The sequence below is a fragment of the Protomyctophum bolini genome, assembly GCF_963924005.1.
Source record: "Protomyctophum bolini genome assembly, chromosome: 4".
Classification (NCBI taxonomy): Eukaryota; Metazoa; Chordata; class Actinopteri; order Myctophiformes; family Myctophidae; genus Protomyctophum; species Protomyctophum bolini.
In genome coordinates this window covers 9,700,288-9,720,199 of record NC_137865.1, presented here as the reverse complement: position 1 = coordinate 9,720,199, position 19,912 = coordinate 9,700,288, and positions in this window count along the sequence as shown.

Here is a 19,912-nt window from a genome sequence, read left to right as displayed (position 1 = left end):
GCCAGCCAACCAGTCAGTCAGCCAACACTCAAGACACTGCCCCCGCTGCCACACTATAGAGTTCTCATCAGGCCCGGCCCTAACTGGGCCCTCATCAAACCCTGTACACTGCCACCCTTAGATATCCATATATGGAGCTGACCTGTTCTGACATTCCATATGTTGATCAAAAGCCTGTACACTCAAGACACTCCATATATGGCCAGTACAGAATTCATTCCATATGTTGATCTGACCCCCCATGCCAAAGCGCCAGCACTCGCCCAGCAGTCTGCTGTCACCTAGGCGAGGTCGTGGGCGAGGTCGCCCTCAGGCGTCTGGTAATAATACTCTAAAGCTGGTAATAATAATCTAAAGCTTATTTTCCAAATAGTACTAGTAGGAAACTAGGAGTAAAATAATATTATTTTCCTGATATGTAGTGGAGTAGAAGTAAAATAACTGACATTTGTGAATTATTTGTTATTTTTGACTGTTAGACAAATAATATATAATACTTTTTAATTTTCAAACACTGGTTTATTTCACAGCATTACAAATGATAAATGCTACCAAATGTAAATGGCTCTGAAATGATGGAAAAGTCCTCGCTCATAAAATCATATTTACTAATAAAAATGTAGGCAAACAGCAAATGTCTGCTTTTTCATCCAAAATAACTTTTTATAGTGCTACCGAGAACTGGGGGGAAAAACACAGGAAACTGTTGGGGCAGTCCCAAAATAAATTGTTTATTCAGCCTTGATTCACATTGGACCCAAATTGTTTAAGTATTTATATGCGTTAGAGATTTAAATTCAAACTGTTTTAACAATTTAAACCCTAGTTGGTCAGGGTCCCCCGGGACTCTGTACTTCTCAGAGACGTCAACATAGGACATCTCTAACCGCAACATATTTCCATGTCATTCTGTCCTTTTCCCCCATCTTCCTCTTTTCTTTGCTGTTTCCCTGAAACACTTCTCTCTATCGCTACCTCTCTCTCGCATGCAAGCATGCACGTATGTGCTGGACGGACAGCACAGTATACTATACTGAAACAACCACCACAACTGAAACTCAGTGTGTGACACATTGATTCTTACTGTGTGTAAGTGCAGTGCAGTGCACTCACTGCATAAGATCACTGCACTTCAGTGGCGTAAACGCGTCGTTTCTGGAGCTTGCGGAACTGCTAGTCTTGATACTGTTGTGTGACACTATAGTATGATCGAGTAGGATGTCATCCCATTTAGACCGGAGTTAAAAACATTCACTTTGAAAGAATATATATTCAAAGATTTGCGCCACTAAATTATAACATAATGTTTAAAACACCAAAAGGGGTTATTTTACGAGAAAAACACAACAATTTAAAATATGGAGAAACTTTAAGAGGTTTCGAAAACATATCAAAACAGTGGGTATTTGAAAAAAAAAATCCACTCTAAACCACTCTACTGGACTGATTTGCATGCAACAAGTTATGGAGGGAAAAGTCTGGGGGCCAACATTTCTTTTACATTTTTTTTTTCGTCCAAGGAGGAGCACGGAAAATGCAACACAGAGCGAATAATTATGTCAAGACCTACCCAAACACTGGGACTGCTGCAAGGTTATGAAAGTACATTATATCACATTATTGGAACCGAATGAGCAGCCATCTGTTCCACTACTATGACAGGCTTTTCCTAAACTATTAAGAAAAAAAAGTGACTTTCTACGAAGCGTTGGGTTTCTTCTTGTTATTTCTCGGTGGGCCCTGGTCTCTTTTTTTTTTTTTTACTCACAGTAACTTTCTAAGAAATACAGCGTTTGTCTTCTTTTTTGTTTGTTTATGTGGGACTAGCTCTCCTCTGACTGCGAAACTGTCACAGAGCCCAAAAACATTGTTTACGTCAAGGAGAGGGTGTGTGCGTGTGTGTGTGTGTGCATTGTGCGTGAGTTACTAAACTTGGAGAGTGTCAAATGTCCCCACAAGTATATAGAGAACTTTTCTGCGTCCTCACAAGTTAGGGTTCGGTGTAGGTCTGTAGGACTAGGCCTTTAGAGGTTAGGTTTAGGATAGGAGTTATGCCTGATTCATACTTAGATACATGGTGTTGTGCACAGAAGAATAGATCAGAAGATCAGATCAGAAATGTCTTTTCTTTCTTTTTCTTTTTTACAAGCGGTACGCGGAAGTCATAATATGCTGAGGTCCTCATAAGTATAGTAATAGTGTGTGTGTGTGTGTGTGTGTGTGTGTGTGTGTGTGTGTGTGTGTGTGTGTGTGTGCGCGCAGTGTGCAGGGGGTGTTCCTGCCTGTCGTCTAGGCCGTCCTAAACCCAGAGAGCCAGAGTGCCGCGGGAGGAATTTGTGACTCTGTACGACAATATCCTGTTTGGCCTCCAAAATGCTATCCCTACTCACACACACAAGCATGCGCATGCTCACCAAAACAATGCAAGTATGAATTTCCACACACTCACTCACGCACGCACGCCCTGTGCACGCACGCACGCACGCACGCACACAGCAGCAGCACATGTGCGGTGCACCTGCACTTTTTGCACGGGGTGGACGCAAACATATGTGCACGTGCATGCGTGCACGCTAGCACGCAAAATGCAGACGCAAGCATGCACACGCGTCGTTCACCCATATGACACCGTGCACAGCAGTCCAGCTGCAGGGTAGAGAGCCAAGGCTTTGTTATGCTGTGCTCTCGTGTGCACGCAGCACTTTCTGCACAGCAACGCTGCTGCGCTGCAAAGATCATGTGAGGATTGTTCCAGATTGGGTTACATCTGCTACACAGGGAAGAAGATGGGGGGGTTGATCATGGAGTATATCGTTCCTGTTGGCCAGAAAAAGGAACGCCCTACTTGATCTACAGAGTCACACAAAAAAAGCAGATCTGCAGCTCTTCGCACTGCGTTTCGAGCGTGCTGGTCTGCTACTTTTTATATTTTTTGTGTTTGAATCTTAAGAGTATATATTAATAGAGACGTCACCGGATTTCTCCTCCCATCCACTTGCATTAAGTTGCTCAAAAGCGCATGAGGTGATTCCACTCCTCCTTCCGGGTATGAACAGAGTGCATTCTGCGATGGATTGCCCAAACACGCTGAACACGGTGCACAGTTGACTATCACTGCGCCGTTTGCGCGCGTTCACGTATGAAACATAACGCTCACGTGTCATTGCCCCAATAACATGAACGTGCGCAATGATAGTCAACGGCCCAGCGCTGGCTCGAGCTGCAATACCAAATTCGGCCTCTATGTACACTGTGCTCTACTTCCAGGAAGTACACTCAACTTCCAGGAAGTACTCTCTACAAGTACTCTCTACAACGTTGGTGTCAATAGAGCAGACACACAGGGTTTCAGATGACAGAAGCATGCTGCGCAGTAGTGTTTTAAATTTGAAAGTCTTGCAATACCAGGTTTGACCACCAGGACACCAGACAACTTCAACAATCCTCCGAAGACCTGTGGGGGGGCGGGCTTCCCAAACTATTGGATCAGGGACCCAGTTTTGGGGTTACACAACAATTGTTATGGGTTGCAAGTTTATTAAAAATCACACCTGTGTGAACTGAGTGGTGCAACTCCGTTCTCTCTCCTCTCTCTCTCTCTCTCTCATTAGCAGGCAACAGTGTAGCACTCTCTCTCTCTCTCTGTTTCTGGCACAACAGCGCCCCTACTGGTACTCATAGTCATACTGGTGCTCATAGCCACATAGGTAGGTTAACGTCACATAGGTGAACACGGACATTGCTGTTCCTTAGAGTGCACCACTCAAAAATCCAATCAAAAAAGAGAAGTTTCTTCAATTTGATTTTAGATTTATTTATCATTTAAACCACCTAATCTACATTTTATACGTTGGCTATTCAAAAATGCAGATGTAGAAACTCACAGTGCGTCACTGCACGCCATGCTGCGAGCTTGTACATCTGCTATTTTCCAACATTTTGTAAAGAAAAAGAAAAAAGTATGGAGGGGGAGGAGTGTTGACTGAGTGCCAGAGTGTAAATCCATACAGCAACAACAATATGAACCCTGCAGCAATCACAAGTCATACAGAGTGGAAACGCATTGGTTTACTACAGTGTGTGTGTGTGTGTGTGTGTGTGTGTGTGTGTGTGTGTGTGTGTGTGTGTGTGTGTGTGTGTGTGCGCGCGTGCGTGTGTGTGTGTGTGTGTGTGTATTTTGATGATTTAGATTCATCAATCTAACTATCAATTTTTCTATCAATCCGTCAACACACTGTCCATTTGCATACAATGGGGGATTTTTTTTAAACACACACACAGTCACACACACACACCAAAAACAACAAGAGACCTCTCTATCCTGTGCAGCTGTGCACGGCTACGTGCACGGATCCGCGCACGCCAGTCGCACATGCACGGAGGAGCCGTCCTTCCCGTAAGCATTAGGGGGGGGGGGGGGGGGGGGGGAAGGCACGGCTGGCCCACAGGCAGATAGCTCACTTCCCAACAGAACACACTGCATTTCCTGAAACTGACAACTACAGGCTTGTACTGAGAGGACCAGCCAAACATGACAGACAGAGAGAGAGAGAGAGAGAGAGAGAGAGATGTGAGGGTTTGACCTTTAGCAGGGAAAAATAGAGTAAATACAGGCCTTACTCATAAAATATACTAATGCAGACATCCAGACAGACACAACATCACACAAATATATTGTTAGTGTCGGGCAGAATCTATTCTAACTTTTTGTGTTGTTTTTTTTATTTTATTAACTCAATCATACTAATGTCACACACAACATCAAAAATATCAGACCTACAAGCTCGCAAGTTTACTACTTTTTATTTGAATCATGAAAAGTAACAGTTTGGACGCAATTAGTATGCACACACACACACACACACACACACACACACTATTACATAAGACTCGAGCAAGCCTTTTGATCAAACGTTTAGCTGCGTGATAGGTCTCATATTCCAAGATAAAAGTAGTGCGTTCCTTGGAGCCCTTTATCTCAAACCAAAGTGTTATCAAGTGTGTTATTTTTTTTGTTTTTTTGGAGGAGCGGGAGGGGGGGGGGGGGGGGGCTCAGAACAGGCACGCCACAGCGTTTGTTCACAGCTGGACCAGTGCGCTCTCTCTGACATGAAAACATGTGAGTACAACTTGGACCGCAAGAACAAAAACATGGCTTTGATGGAAGAGAGAGGAAAAGTGTGGTTTTGATGCTGCTTAATTAATTTCATGCATCTCTCTCTCTCTCTCTCTCTCTCTCTCTCTCTCTGTCTCTCGTTCTCTTCCAACTCTCCATGTCTCATAGCAGAATACTTTTTTTTTTCAGACATACAGTATTATTTTGTTGGTTGCTTCTGAGGATGGAGGGGTGTAGCGGAGGTGTCGGCAGGGTCAAGGCCGTAATAATACTTAGGTGTGCGGCGGTGTCACGCACCCAAAATAGCCCATATGTTTCTGGTGCGTAGCACTGGGAACAGACTACAGTGCAGCAGCCCCTTCCCTGCTGTTGTTGGTAATGGACACACCCTTTGCTCCAAAACACAGTCACAAAAACAAAACAAAATGAAATAAATAAAATGAAGATCCACCAAGTCCTTTTCCCATTTCCAGTCAACCCTGCACTTTACTCATTTCCTTCTCATTTAACTGTGGAAATCCAATAATATGAAATACGCCCCTGTGCAAAAATCAACAAACAACAAAATGGGGGAGGGGGAGCCTGGACAATGATAGTAATGTGAGTGAGTGGAGGACAGACACCTTGTACTGTATCTCCGTGTATAAACTTTTAATGTTGTATTCCTAAATAAATGCCTTACTTCGTCATACAGTGTCACACGTAATGCACCAAAAAAATACAAGCTCACTATATGAGACACGCTGTGAGATTGTAGATCTGCTGTATTTTTTGGAGAAAGGAAATTACAGTGAAGGTTAAAGTGGTTAAAGGTGATATAGGCAAGTTTTCAGTGTTTGTACACAGAATTGATCGAGTGTTTCCAAACAAATTAAAATCTAGCTCCACCCCCCTCCCCCCGTCATTCTATTGGCTGAGCCAGGTCACTTCAGGCTATGGGGTTGTTGTTGCTGCTGGGAGGGACGCTATGGATATTGCGCTCGTATGGCTAAATATGACATTAAAAAATTATGAATTTCTATCGATATCATAGTTACAACAATGACATTGAGTTGACATGTTTTTTTAAGGGTAACTGTAGCGTAATCACAATATCACAAGACTGACACGACGAGTCCCGCAAATGAGGAAGTAGGAAGTAGTGGAGCAGACTCACTGGCTCTCAATTCAATTATCTTTCATTTGTAATCGTGCATATAAAACATATTGCCCCTCAAATGCCCCAGCCACTACAGCATCGTTCATGTGAACTACTTTGTCCACGGTTATTCATCGCTATGATGATCAGCGACGGCTTGTCACCGTTGGCGAGCACGGGTTGAATGCAAGCTTCAAGCCGGCCGGACCACCAAACCATGCGCTATACAAAGCGATTCTCATAATTTCAACAGGCTTACATATTACATCATAAACATACTATTTCACATGAACAATGGTGAAACTAAGATATGGGGATAATATTATACTTGCAAATTGCAAGTATAATATTATCCCCATATCTTAGTTTCACCAATGCGATTTCATTGCAAGTTGCAATGAAATCGCATTGCGTTTTCATTATAATACTGCTGGGTCGAACACACAGCCTCGCGCTGCAATTGGCTAAGACTCCGCGTCTGCCCCCACACAGACCCTCCTCCCAACACGACGCTTCCGTCCCGCGACATAAACAACAGTGGATATAAACAGATACAAACACATAGAGGGAGACAAAGGGAGAGTGTATGTCTACAGGGCAGCAGCTCAGCATCAAAATATAGGGGAAGATAGAGGGAATAAGGCCACAAATATAGATAGATAAATATGTTGATTTTTGGCTGAAAACTTGCCTATATCACCTTTAAGTGTGTCTGTGGGTTTTTATAAATAATGAAAAAGCATTAAAAAGAAGCCTGTGACTAAATAATAACTACATTGGACCTATTGCAACGCAGGTTATTTGCTCATTTTTTTCTCCATTTCCTGAAAAGAATTTTTACATACAAGGTTTCCAGTTGACAGTGAAGTCAGTGAAGTTCAGGCAGAGTGGGAGTCATGAGGCCACAGCGCAGCCTGCTGGTGGGAGAGGAGCTCTGCGCCCCTCCCCCATCCAACTAACTGGAACTGCTGACGCTTGGCTTTTTTCCCCTTTTTTCTGCTGCAACTGTTTGTTTTGGCGTTTGTGGGCCAGGCTAAACCCTATATCACAAGAGCAGTGCTGGAAGAAGTAGCCTACTCTTTGAATTCATGTAGCCTATCTTTTTTTCCTTTTTTCTACCAATACCTTCTAAACCAGTAGCTTTCAGGATTTTTTTTAAAGATATTCAAAAATAGCAGATAATATACTGCAAGCTCACAGAAAGACAATATCCTCTAATTTGAGCTTGTAAATCTGCTATTTTTGAATAGACAAAGTAGGCTATGAAATATGGCTTAATGGATAATGTATATGCATGTTTTGCAATAATAATAAATACATCTGCAAAGTGAAGTTGTGAAATAGTTGTAGTAGTGGAATTAGTAAAGAAGTACAATATTTTACTTTAAGCTGTGCTGGAGTAGATTTAGTCTAGAAATTATTTGGAAAAATGAAAAACTCTAGCAAAGTAAAAAGTACCCCCAAAAATGTATTTAAGTTTAACTATTACTTGAGTAAATGTAGCCTACTTAGTTATTTTCCTCCACCTGTTTGGGTATTATGAGCCCAAAGTACTTGATATCAGAGCATGCCAACTGTACATGAACAATACTGGTGATAATAGTAGCTTTGCATACACAAATATAACTGAAAAACACAAGACAAAGAGTTACAATCACAGAGCTGTGATTGCACTCTGGCACCCCCTGTTGTTGGCCCACTTCTGACTGTTCATTTAGGCCTACATTTTGAGTTATTGGACTATTTGTTTTTAATAATAATAATAATTATTATTTGTTATATATATTTTTCTTTCCATTTTATACTGCATGCATAATCATGGGATACCTACTACTATAACATGAGTCAACCATGCATTTTGTGAAAAAAAATAATGAAATAAAAATATTTATTTGAAATGACCAAACCTGCCTACAAGCCCTCCTCTGAGACTAGTGATATGAGGCCTAATTGAAGATAGGCTGGAAATGGGTGAAGTGGCCCCTCCCCGTCTGAAATTGAAAGTTTACAGCCCAGTTGTGCATCGAGTAAACTGCATGACTCATGGACACTTGGGAACTATTGGGGGAAAAAATAAGCATTCTTTCTTTACGAGAAACTTTTCAGAAATAAATGCTACTCATCCAGCAAGAGTAACACAATTCCCTTAAGTGAAGGCAGTAAATCAATAAATCATCAACAACAAAAAATAATTAGAATGTAGGGCTAATCAGGCTAAAATTGTGTAATAATAACACTGCTCTATAACAGTGGATCTCAAACTTTTCAGGCCGCGACCCCCCCCCCCCCCCCCCCCAACATAATCAGACAACATTAAGCTAATCATCTGGGGAGCCCTTCCCAAAAAAACAAAAAAGTTAGTATACTAACTATAGAAGCACATGCAGGCATGGTCGTGGCCTAGGGCCTGAGATTACACCCCAGAGAGTCCAACACTCCACACACCACCACTCACTCTGAGGAGGGAGACATGTGTTTTTCATGAGCTAAAGTATGGAACATTGTTATCACGTTTTAAAAACAGATGGGAGTGAAGAACTACAATAAAGGACCAGAAGACGAGTGGCTCATGGAATAATGACTCTCTCTCTCTCTCTCTCTCTCTCTCTCTCTCTCTCTCTGCAGGGTTTGACGACATCTGCTATTTTTGAGCATTTTTCTATGCGTTTGAAAATGTTTTAATTATTTAAAAAAAAAATACACAAATCTTCTCTTCTGGGGGGGGGGGGGTTCCCACAAAACATTTTCATACGGGGGTCCTCTAGAACTTTAGAAGGCATTATGGGTCTCAGCTCTAATGGGAAAAATAAGATATAAGATAAAGATACAAATAAGATTCAGCCGACAGCGCCGGTTGGTATAGTTTTGTCTGGAAATCATTTGGAGAGAGCTAGGCTAAACAGAGTGATCCTCTGGCCCTGCAGCTACACTGTGTCCAAGCAGCCTGCCTGCCTGCCTGGGGGAAAGAAAGGCCTCAGCAAAGCACTCAAATATAATGATAGACTGGACACTTCCTGTTGCTGTCAAGACCAGACATGCCCCTTTATAGACCCCCTGTCTGTCTGTCTGTCTGTCTGTCTGTCTGTCTGCCTCTCTCTACATTTACAATGTTGTTGTTGCTGCAGAAACGTCTTATCTCGAAAGGGCCGTTCTGTGTGGAGTTTGCATGTTCTCCCCGTGTCCCCTAGGGTAGGTAGTACCTCAAAAATTGTGTGATAAAAAAAGAATAATATAAAAATAAACCTCTTATCTCCATATTCTAACTTTTGTTTTGTAAAATAACGCTATTAACGCCCCTACTTGATCATAATAAAGGCAAGCGTTACACAAAAGCATCAAAAGTAACAGATGTAAAACTCAATTCATTGAGCTTGTAGATCTGCTACTTTTGAATTTGAATCCTGAAAACTAACCCTTTTAGGTTATATGAGGTTTCCACCCGACAGAGAGGATTTCAATAGAATAGAGTTTAGAGGGTAAACTATAGGATCACATGGTAGACCAAGAACCTATAGCATCAGTCCAAACAAGATACTGTTGACCACAAATATGTAAATCGAAACTAAAGTATACCAGGTAATGCACCTGGCATCTGTCTAAATAAATAATCAAAATTACATTATAACGATGTGGTCAAGAAGCTGTCTGTCTGTCTGTCTATCTGCCTGCCTGCCTGTCTGTCTGTCTGCCTGCCTGTCTGTCTCTCTCTCCCAAAGTTGCTTGTTATTATTTGTCTTGATTTTATTCCAGTGTTTAAATACAGTACAGACTCTATGACGGCTGGATGTTGTATTTATGCTTTCATAATAACGTTATACTGCAGTAAAACTGAAAATGAATATCTGGTGGCCAAGAACAGCGTAATGTTATACATTTCTAGCCACTCTGTCAGAAGCAGGCCAACATGTGGAGGTTGAGTGATGCTTAAGTACAATTGTGACTGTATACTTCTACCCCAGTACATCTCAGGGGCAAATATTGGACTTTTTTACTCCACCACAATTCAGTCAGTCAGCTTTAGTTACCAAATATGAATCTTTGCAGATTCAGATTACCGTTAGAACACAAACGTTAACCACTTAAGCCCTATTTTATATTTTAATTTATAGAACAAAAATCACACCGGTGTGAACTGAGTGGTGCAACTCCCGTCTCCATGCAGGATCTTTACTTGTAACAGAGCACAACGTCTCTGTCTCTGTCCGAAATGTTTACTTTTCAGGATTCAAATAAATAAAAGTAGCATATCGGCAGGCTCAAAATGCATCGCTTCGCCTTTCAAGCTTGCAGATTTGTTACTTTTGATGATTTTGTAATGTTTTATTATGATGAAGTAGGGGATTCATTTACGGGAACAAATATTAAAATAAATTGAATGTGGAGATACTGTAGGCTTCTGCCCGATAGTGGCGATATACGTACACTAGTATGGTATCTCTAGCATCCACCACTGCCCAAAACAGAGAGAGGCTGTGTGATGTTTAAATAGCCCACCCCTTTGACATGAGCACGCACACGCACACACACACACACACACACGCACACACACCCCACCCCCTCCTCCCTGCAGTGTCTCCCAGTGACAGACAGGCTCTTTAATAAAGGGATAAAACACAGCAGTAAAGTTACAGTAGCGGCCTGGAAAAGACTTTACAGCACATATACACTTGTGGGCAGAGAGGGGGCCGGGTTCCTTTTAGCACTAGAAGAGACTTATTTAGGGGCTTATTAGTCCCCACTTACTGGCCGGGCCTCAGGGGGGTCTTTCATTATGAACTGTGGGTCTCTATATGGCTTCTATTAGCAACAGAGGGGGAGGTGGGAGGGGTGTGTGTGTGTGTGTGTGTGTGTGTGTGCGAGAGCATGCGGCCCTCGCGCAAGTGTGTTTAGCTGCGGGGGCTACATATTTTAATACAGCATCACTCACACTCATTACCACTTCATCCATATATATTGTATACGTTGGCTATTAAAAAATGTGCAAGCTCATAACCCCATTATGGCTTTTTAAGTATTTGACATAATTAATCAATAAATCCCTCATGGCTATTTGACGTAATGGACGTAATCTTTAATTCCCTGTAATCGGGGGCTTAATGTAACTAAATGTAGCAACATTTTGCTTGTTTGGCTAACGGCCGATGTAATCAACCTAAAACCGGCCGAAATCCTCGCATTTTCTATTGGCATTAAAATGACGAATTAAACATAATGAATAGTGCAGGTAGAAGGCACAAGCCACTGTTAATTAGGGTGGCAATAAGCCAGTTAATACATTTTTTGGGGGGGTTTTCATGCGCATGCATAGAATCCAAAATCAGACCCATAAAATGTGTCTCTACAGCCCTGGTGTTGTGCTGTTGACTATCATGCGTCACAATGGAAACCATAAGTAATTCTCTATGCAGCCCAAAGCAGCATTTGCGGTTCGATCCTCAGCCGGGTCATACCAAAGACTATAAAAAAGGGGACCCAATGCCTCCCTGCTTGGCATCAAGGGTTGGATCGGGGTGTTCAGATTCCTGAGTACGGCACGGTGGCGGCTCACCTGGGGGATCCTGAGGCGTTCCAAGACCAATGAGACAATGTCCCTCCAATGGCGCCTTGGTCTGCCCCGGGGTCGCCTCCCTTAGAGTATATATGAATAGAGACGGCACCCGGAGGAAACCCTGAGGCGAAATGGACATAGTGGCCGAATTTGGTATTGCAGCGCTGGCCCAAACACATGAACGCGCTGGTCCGTTGACTATCATTGTGCACGTTCATGATGACACGTGAACGCTGTTTCATGCGTGAACGCGTGCAATGATAGTCAACGGCCAGTGCGTTCATGTGTTTGGGACAAATCTATCCCAAAATGCACTCTGTTCCTACCCGGAAGAAGGAGTGAAATCGCCTCATGCACTTTTGAGCAACTTAATGCAAGTGGATGGGAGGAGAACTCGGGTGCCGTCTCTCTCTATTCATATATACTCTAAATTGCCTCCCAGTGGGACGTGCATCGAGGACCTCCCTAGGGAGAGGCTCGAGAGGCATCCTAACTACAAGCACGAACCGGCAGTTTCTACATGCTGGGGACCCATACTCAACCTTTATAACATCAGTTTCTACATGCTGGGGACCCATACCATAAAACCTTATGGTACTCAAATTGCCCGAGTTCACATTGGTTGCTGCCATTTGTTTCTAAAGTTTATCCCAACTAACCTTTCCCACGTGCATAACTATTTCTGACAGCAAATGCACAAGCTTTATGGATTTGTATAAGCTAGTTGTCCGAAGTTTCAATGTAACACAGCTCTGTTTACACATTTCTTTATTCCCTTTTAATACATACATTTAGTTTTGATTGTATTTGTTCCACTTTTGCTTTGGCAATATAAACGAATGTTTTCTCATGCCAATAAAGCCCCTTTTGAATTTAATTCAATCAAACAGTGCCAGTGAGCAGAGAGAGAGAGAGAGAGGGGGGGGAGAGAGAGAGAGGGAGAGGGAGAGAAAGTTTAATGTCTCTCATCCAGCTATATGACCCTGGGCATATTGCAAAGTTAATGGTCCTGTATATACATTCTATAAAGTGTTGAAATTCCTCTGTGCACTGAAAGCTGCACGCACATGCATACACATCACACACACGCACGCAAACACACACACGCACAAACACACACACACACACACAGAGTACGTGTGCAGTGATTAAATCATTCATAGATGTCCTTATGTCAATGTTATTGAAACGGCAGACCTCTCCCTTTTCTAAAATAAAAGGAGGGATCTTTTAGAGAAGTCACACCTCCAAAGAAAACACGCTTCCTAAGTTCCTGCGCCACATAATGTGATAGGAGGAAGAGGAGGAAGAGGAGGAGGTGGTATCCTTGAGGGCCCGTTTTAGATGGGACCCGGGACCATGCCTTTTAGTCCACGCACGCGCACGCAACAGAAAGGGTTTCATTCGGTCAGGTTTGCACTTATCCACGGTGTGAGCACACAATTCTAGAACACATGGACACATGGGCAGGAAAATACATTCTGTATCACATACGCCCGCGCACACACACACACACACACGTCTATTTCTCACATACTAGTACACTTGTGGACACACACACACACACACACACACACACACACACGTTCATTCGGTCAGGTTTGCACTTATCCACGGTGTGAGCACACTAAAAAACACACAATTCTAGAACCCATGGACACACATAGGCGGGAAAAATACCCTCTGTATCACACACACACACACACACACACACACATGTCTATTTCTCACATACTACACTACACTACACTCACACTACAACTTCCCATGTGGTCAAAGTGTGGGTCAGCGTGCTCTCTCTCTCTCTCTCCCCAGGCCTTGCAGTAGTGGGGCCGACGCCCTGGCCCACCGCCCTGGCCCACCATACATCTTCGCCCCTGCGTGTGAGAGAAGAGAAACCACAAGGCCCCACAGGCGAGCTCTGCCAACAGGCCCTCCATTCATCTCCGGGGTTCTCCTGAACACTGGGCCCTCAGACGGCGCTGCGGCACCTGGCCCGCTGGACGGAGGGCACATCAGAGGGCTGGGCGGTGGCCCCCGAGCGCCACACCTGAATAAACCCACCCCCGCCTAGTGCACTCACCCCCACCCACACCCCACCCAGGCCCACATCAAGGCCCACCTGAAAGCCTCAGAAAGGCTCAGCCACAAGCCAGAGCTAGAGCGGAAGGTACATCAGAGGACAGGACGGTACGTCCAGTGCAAACAGACCGGCTCAGGTGCTTCTGAAGAGACGTTTTTCATCAGCAGGAGGAGGTGGAAGAAGTACTCACATTTTGTTTTATATCGGGCAGAAAGCTCTTTTATAATTTTATAATATCTTTGTGTAAACTAACGCCCGATCACACTACAACCTCACACAAAAGCATCAAAGCTGAAGCAGATCACACATGTGATCCTTTTTCTATTTTTGTATAAAAAATATGAGATTTCCACCCGACAGAGACGATATATAGGAGTGGAAGTAGCAAATAATGTTAAAAACATCTATCAAACTTTTTTTTTTAATAGCATGCAACTTCACAACGTGATGTGTTCTGAGGTTATATCAACACTGTAATACTGCGACTAGTAACTAAAGCTGTCAAATAAATGATCAACGTTTGAGTTGATTCTGACTCGGATAATTGTAGGGGACTAGATGTGAAAATGTAATGGTTAAGCATGCAGAAAAGGGTACAGTACTTGAGTAAAATGTCAAACCTTATATGTCCTAAACTAAACCTACTGTACTTTTCAGGATTCAAAGTAAAAAATGTGCTTATAAAAGCTTCTGTATAACGCTGCAGTATGAGAGGTTTCTGCACGGCAGCAACGATACTGTATGTACTTTGCTCAGGTGCTACCGATGTGCTATTTTCATTACTGCCACACAGAGAGAGAGAGAGAGAGTACAGAAAGAGTGATAGAGGGGAGGCGAGGAGGATGGGGTTGTATTTAGACAGGTGCTTTTAATATGGGAGCAGGGAGGAGACGTGCGCACGCATACACGTACGCGCACACGCAGACACACAGAGAGACAATCTATTGCAGGCTTGTTGAGCCTCCTGCTCCTGCTCATTTCTAACACAGCACGGCTTTAGAGAGCTGATCCTAGTGGGAAGTATCCCAAAGCAGCGCTTCTCAACTATTTTCGTGTCAGTTGCTGTCCAGTGAGTGTGTAATTGTTGTTAATGGCGTTCAGGTCTATAGCTAAGATTTCCAGGCCCTCCAAAACAAAGGGGAGGTATGGCAGCTATGGTATCAACAGGGCCGCTTGGTGAGACATTATTACAAAAAACAGCAATTTCCTGACTTTATTTTTCTTTTCCATCTGTCTTTTTCGATTGGAGCCGTTCGTGGCTGTCGAGGAGAAAAGTAGCAGACATGGCTGCCAATGGACATGATGGTCTGTTGAATCTACTTTTCGTCTTACCACCAAATTTTAACCCTTTTTCTTCGTGCATTTACTCATTGACCGCCATCTAGTGGTGGCTTATAGAGCCGCAGGCCGCCATACATTATATTTCAATGAGCGAGGCTCTTAAATTGAAAGCCGTTTTGGCCAGAAACCGATGAGTCAATAAGTAAAATCTGCTATTCAACATGTCTCGCGATTGTCATTTAATCCACCCAAAACATACTTTTTGCGAGCAAAATACTATTGTTCAGAGTTTGTCCATTTCCTAATATTTCTATTACCATATTTAAGGATTTTTCAGTGTAGTTAGTCGGGTCCAAGAGATAAAAATGGTATCAAATGGGGGTCTGTGCCTGTGGTCTAATAGGCCCAAATCAGATGGCGCAACCAAACGGTTGCGAGTAGTTGCAAGGAGTTGCATTGGTGTGACATGCCCTTAACGCATATACTGCCTCCTGCTGGACGCAGAGCCAACCGCAGACTGCCGAGCCGATTTCAATGTAGCACACGCTGGACTGACATCCTGTCTGGGCGTCCATCTTTAATGCTAAATAAATAGCGCCAATGCTAGCGAGCTAAAATGAAGCCATCCTTGCTCTAGAAAGTGCTGCTGTTTCCATCTAGACCACCAGATAATCAGCGAAGACCGGCAGCACGGTTGCGCAATCTGGTCTAGGATCGCTAAAGAAGGAAAAAAATTGAAATCAGCGATCCGGTTTGATATAATAATAATAAAGCTTTTTCAGACAGAACATTACGCCAGAAGCAGTTGATAGTTGGATTCCTTATGATCCAACTATGATGGAACGTTCCGCCAGGAGCAGTTGATTTGTTAAAACAGCTTTGTTGCAAGGAGATGCATTGGTGTGACGTGCCCTTAAAACTGTTTTGTTGCAAGGAGTTGCATTGGTGTGGTTTGAGCGTGGTTTACGGTAAACACATTAAAACTTCTTCCTCGACCGTCTGAAAGTCATGCGCATGTACAGTACAGCAGCTAATAGAGCCAGTATGAGCATAATCGCTGCAGACATTTTACTATTACCTCCTCAAGGCTAAATATCTTTCACATGGCATAAGGTGTCTCAGCACGCCTGGATTTAAATATTTTCATTAATCGGTACAACCTGAACTCCCTACCGTGGCCATTATAGGTGAATACCCCCCGGACATTGAGAAGCAGTGGTGTGTAAACAGTCAGGCGCTCATAAGGGCAGCCCAGGGTCCTTCATTAATGGCGGGCCGGGTCGGTGTCAGGCCTTCTGAAATGTACTCTTTCATTACGTTCTTTATGGAGAGACTTTTGGTTTTTATGACCCTGAGGTCGACTGGACGGCCTCATAACCTGATGGCTCTGCTGCTTAGATAATCTGTTCTGTTACAATGTGCTGACTAGCCTTCTCTCGCTCTCTCGCTCTCTCCCTCTCTCTTTCTCTCTCTCTCCCCAATTTCGGCATTTAGCAGATGCTCTTAATCTAGAGAGATTTACAGTAAGCAAAAATAACCCAGGGCGATATATCAAATACATAAAAATAGTCATCAAGAATCATAAGTATTCTAAGAACCTAACATTTGACAACAGTAGAATATCTGTACAATGAGTATAAATAAAGTTAAGCCTTTGGCAAGGGCAAGTAGCGCTCTCTCTCCCTCTCTCTCTCTCTCTCTCCCCCTCTCTCTCTCTCTCTCTCTCTCATTGTGTTAGTTCCTGCAGAGACTCTCGACCAGAGCTGGATTCACTACGCTGGATTCGAGCCCACAACAGAGTGCCCTACACTGCTTAAATTAAATTCCCTATTAAAGCATCCGTCTCATTTACATTTTTGCATTGGCTATTTTAAAAAAAAATAGCAGACGTACAAGCACTTTGTGCGAGCTTCTATACAGATGCAATGTTTGAACATTTTTGGCAAATCTTGAAAAGTGTGAGAACTGCTGATTTAGAAGGCATTTCTGGAATCTTAACGGGTTACTAAAAGCAAGCACCAGAGTTATTATTATAATAATATAACCCTATGGCTTACTGTGACCACATAAAATAGGCCCAGAGTCTCTCTAATGAGATTAACTACTGTCTCCCTCTCTCCTCCCCGATCCACAACGGCTGTCCCGTCCGGGGGAGGTGAGTCAGTGTGGGGCTGTTTTACTGCCACAAAGACTGGGATCCTTTCTTTTTTCTTCCTCTTGAGGCTGGCAGAAAGTCAAGAAATCCGGGGCACAATTTGTTCTTTTCTGCCTTTGTTTCTCTCTTTTAGAAAGCTTGCAGCACCAGCAGGCCGCTTTTTCTTTCTCCTCCCCGCGGAGTGGGATCTTACCTCATCTCTGTGTGTGTGTGTGTGTGTGTGTGTGTGTGTGTGTGTGTGTGTGTGTGTGTGTGTGTGTTTGCATAAGTGTGTGTGTGTGTGTGCGTGGATGCCTGTGTGTGTGTGTGTATGTGTGTGTATGTGTGTGTGTGTGTGTGTGTGTGTGTGTGTGTTTGCATGAGTGTGTGTGTGCGTGGATGCCTGTGTGCGTGTGTTTGCATGTGTGTGTGTGTGTGTGTGTGTGTGTGTGTGTGCAAGCCTCCGTGTGTGTGCATGGGCGCACACTAAGACTAACCCAGGCCCTCGCTGACAGACCAGTATGTCATTCTGACTTTCGACAGTAAAGCCAGAGAATATTAAGAGGATTTGTTGGTTATTTTCACATCAGATTCTCTGCTAAGTCCAGCATAAAGCCTGGTAAAGCACCCCCCCAGTCACCACGCACGTTACGGAGCACTGCAGGAACACTGTGGGCGCTGTGGGGCAGAAACCTTCTATCTCCATATTTCATCTTTAGTTTTGGTAGATTTATGGCTGATTTCATCATGCGTATATAGCGGACCTATACAAGCTCACAGCGCGTCACAGCGCTGGACGGCTGTTCTTTCTGCACGCACACTCGGAGGGGAGGAAGGTGTTCCCCCGTGGAGAAGATTTGTCAGGGTGACAATATTTGGCATTTACAAAACGTTCCCAAACAGAAGGTATAATGGATTTGTATGACTGTATGCCCCGGCCCCGGGGGAGCCTTCAGTATGGGGGTACAGTAGGGTGCACAGAGGAGGCCGTACAGATGCCACACGGACAAAAAGACAATTTGTCTAGAGGCACAGTGCACAAAAGGGCCTGTGGCTGAGAGAGAGAGAGAGAGAGAGAGAGAGACAGAGACAGAGAGAGAGAGAGAGAGAGAGAGAGAGAGAGAGAGAGAGAGAGAGAGAGAGAGAGAGAGAGAGAGAGAGAGAGAGAGAGAGAGGGAGAGAGAAAGAGAGAAAGAGAGAGAGGGAGAGAGAGAAAGAGAAAGAAAGAGAGAGAAAGAGAGAGAAAGAGAGAGAAAGACAGACAGACAGACCGACAGACAGACAGACAGACAGAGGCGGAGGGAGAGAGGGTTAGAGAGAGAGAGAGAGAGAGAGACAGAGAGAGAGAGAGACAGACAGACAAACAGACAGAGAGGCAGGCAGAGATAGAGAGAGAGATAGAGAGGCGGAGGGAGAGCGGGTATAGAGAGAGGCAGAGAGAGAGAGAGAGAGGCCCCTGGACATGATGCATGTGCCTCCACTGGTCTTTTTATAGTGTATCTGTGGGCCAGCATGTAAGCAGGGGAACTAATGAAGGGGCGCCTTGCAGGTGGCCATGCAGACTTTTACAGGTCTGCTCTGGACCAGACAAGGAGCACAGAACCCGGGGGGGGGGGGGGGTTACTCCATTTTACTCCACGTAAAAGTGCGGAACTGAAAAAGTACAAAATTATTGGCATCAAAATGTAATTAAATTAAGTACTCATTATGCAGAATGTCCTATTTCAGGTTTTTTTAATGTATATCTACAAGCTCAAAATGTGACACATTGTGAGCTTGCAGATCAGCTATTGTCAAATAGCCTAAATGAAGTGGCTGAAGTGGTTAGTGTATGTTTTGTAATAATATAATAAAAATCTACAAAGTAACTACAGTAGTAGTAGCTTAGCTAAAGTTTCCTATAAGTTTAGTGGAGTAAAAGCACAATATTTGGATCCAAGATGTACAGTATAGTAGAGTAATGAAGTATTGGAAATTGGAAATACTTCAGTAAAGTACAAATACGTCAAATTGCACTTATTAAGTACAGTACTTAAGTAAATCTACTTTGTCACTTTCCACCACTGAGGAGGAGGAACAACCCCCACCTGGCAGAGGGTGGGGGTGGGGTGGGGGGTGCCTCGGGTCACAAGACGACAGACAGGCTCTGGTCACTGAAGACCAGAGAGAGAGAGAGAGATGGTATATTGTTGGTGTCGGGCAGAAACCTTTTCTTTAATGGTAAATAAATGCCCTACTTTAAAAAAAAATGAATACAATACATGCTTCTGGGGTCCCTGGCACAAAACATTTTCAGATGGGCGTCCGCAGTCAGATACATTTGGGGGACCTTGTTGGCACGAAAAAGTTTGGGAAGGGTCATAAATTAGACTTGACAGAAAACGGAGGGAGATTGGGAGGAAGATAGGACGACGCAGCAGAACAAGGCCTCACTGTTGTGTGCTGTATCTGGAAACATTGGCTCATTTCTCCGAGAGGGAGAAATGTCAATGTGATGGAGAGTGGATTCACGAGCCAACGGCACCCACTGTCTGTTTGTTATGTTTGCATCTTTATGAGTGGGCGAAAAGTCCAACCTGGTGGAAAGTAAACGGAGTACATTTCAAGTACCG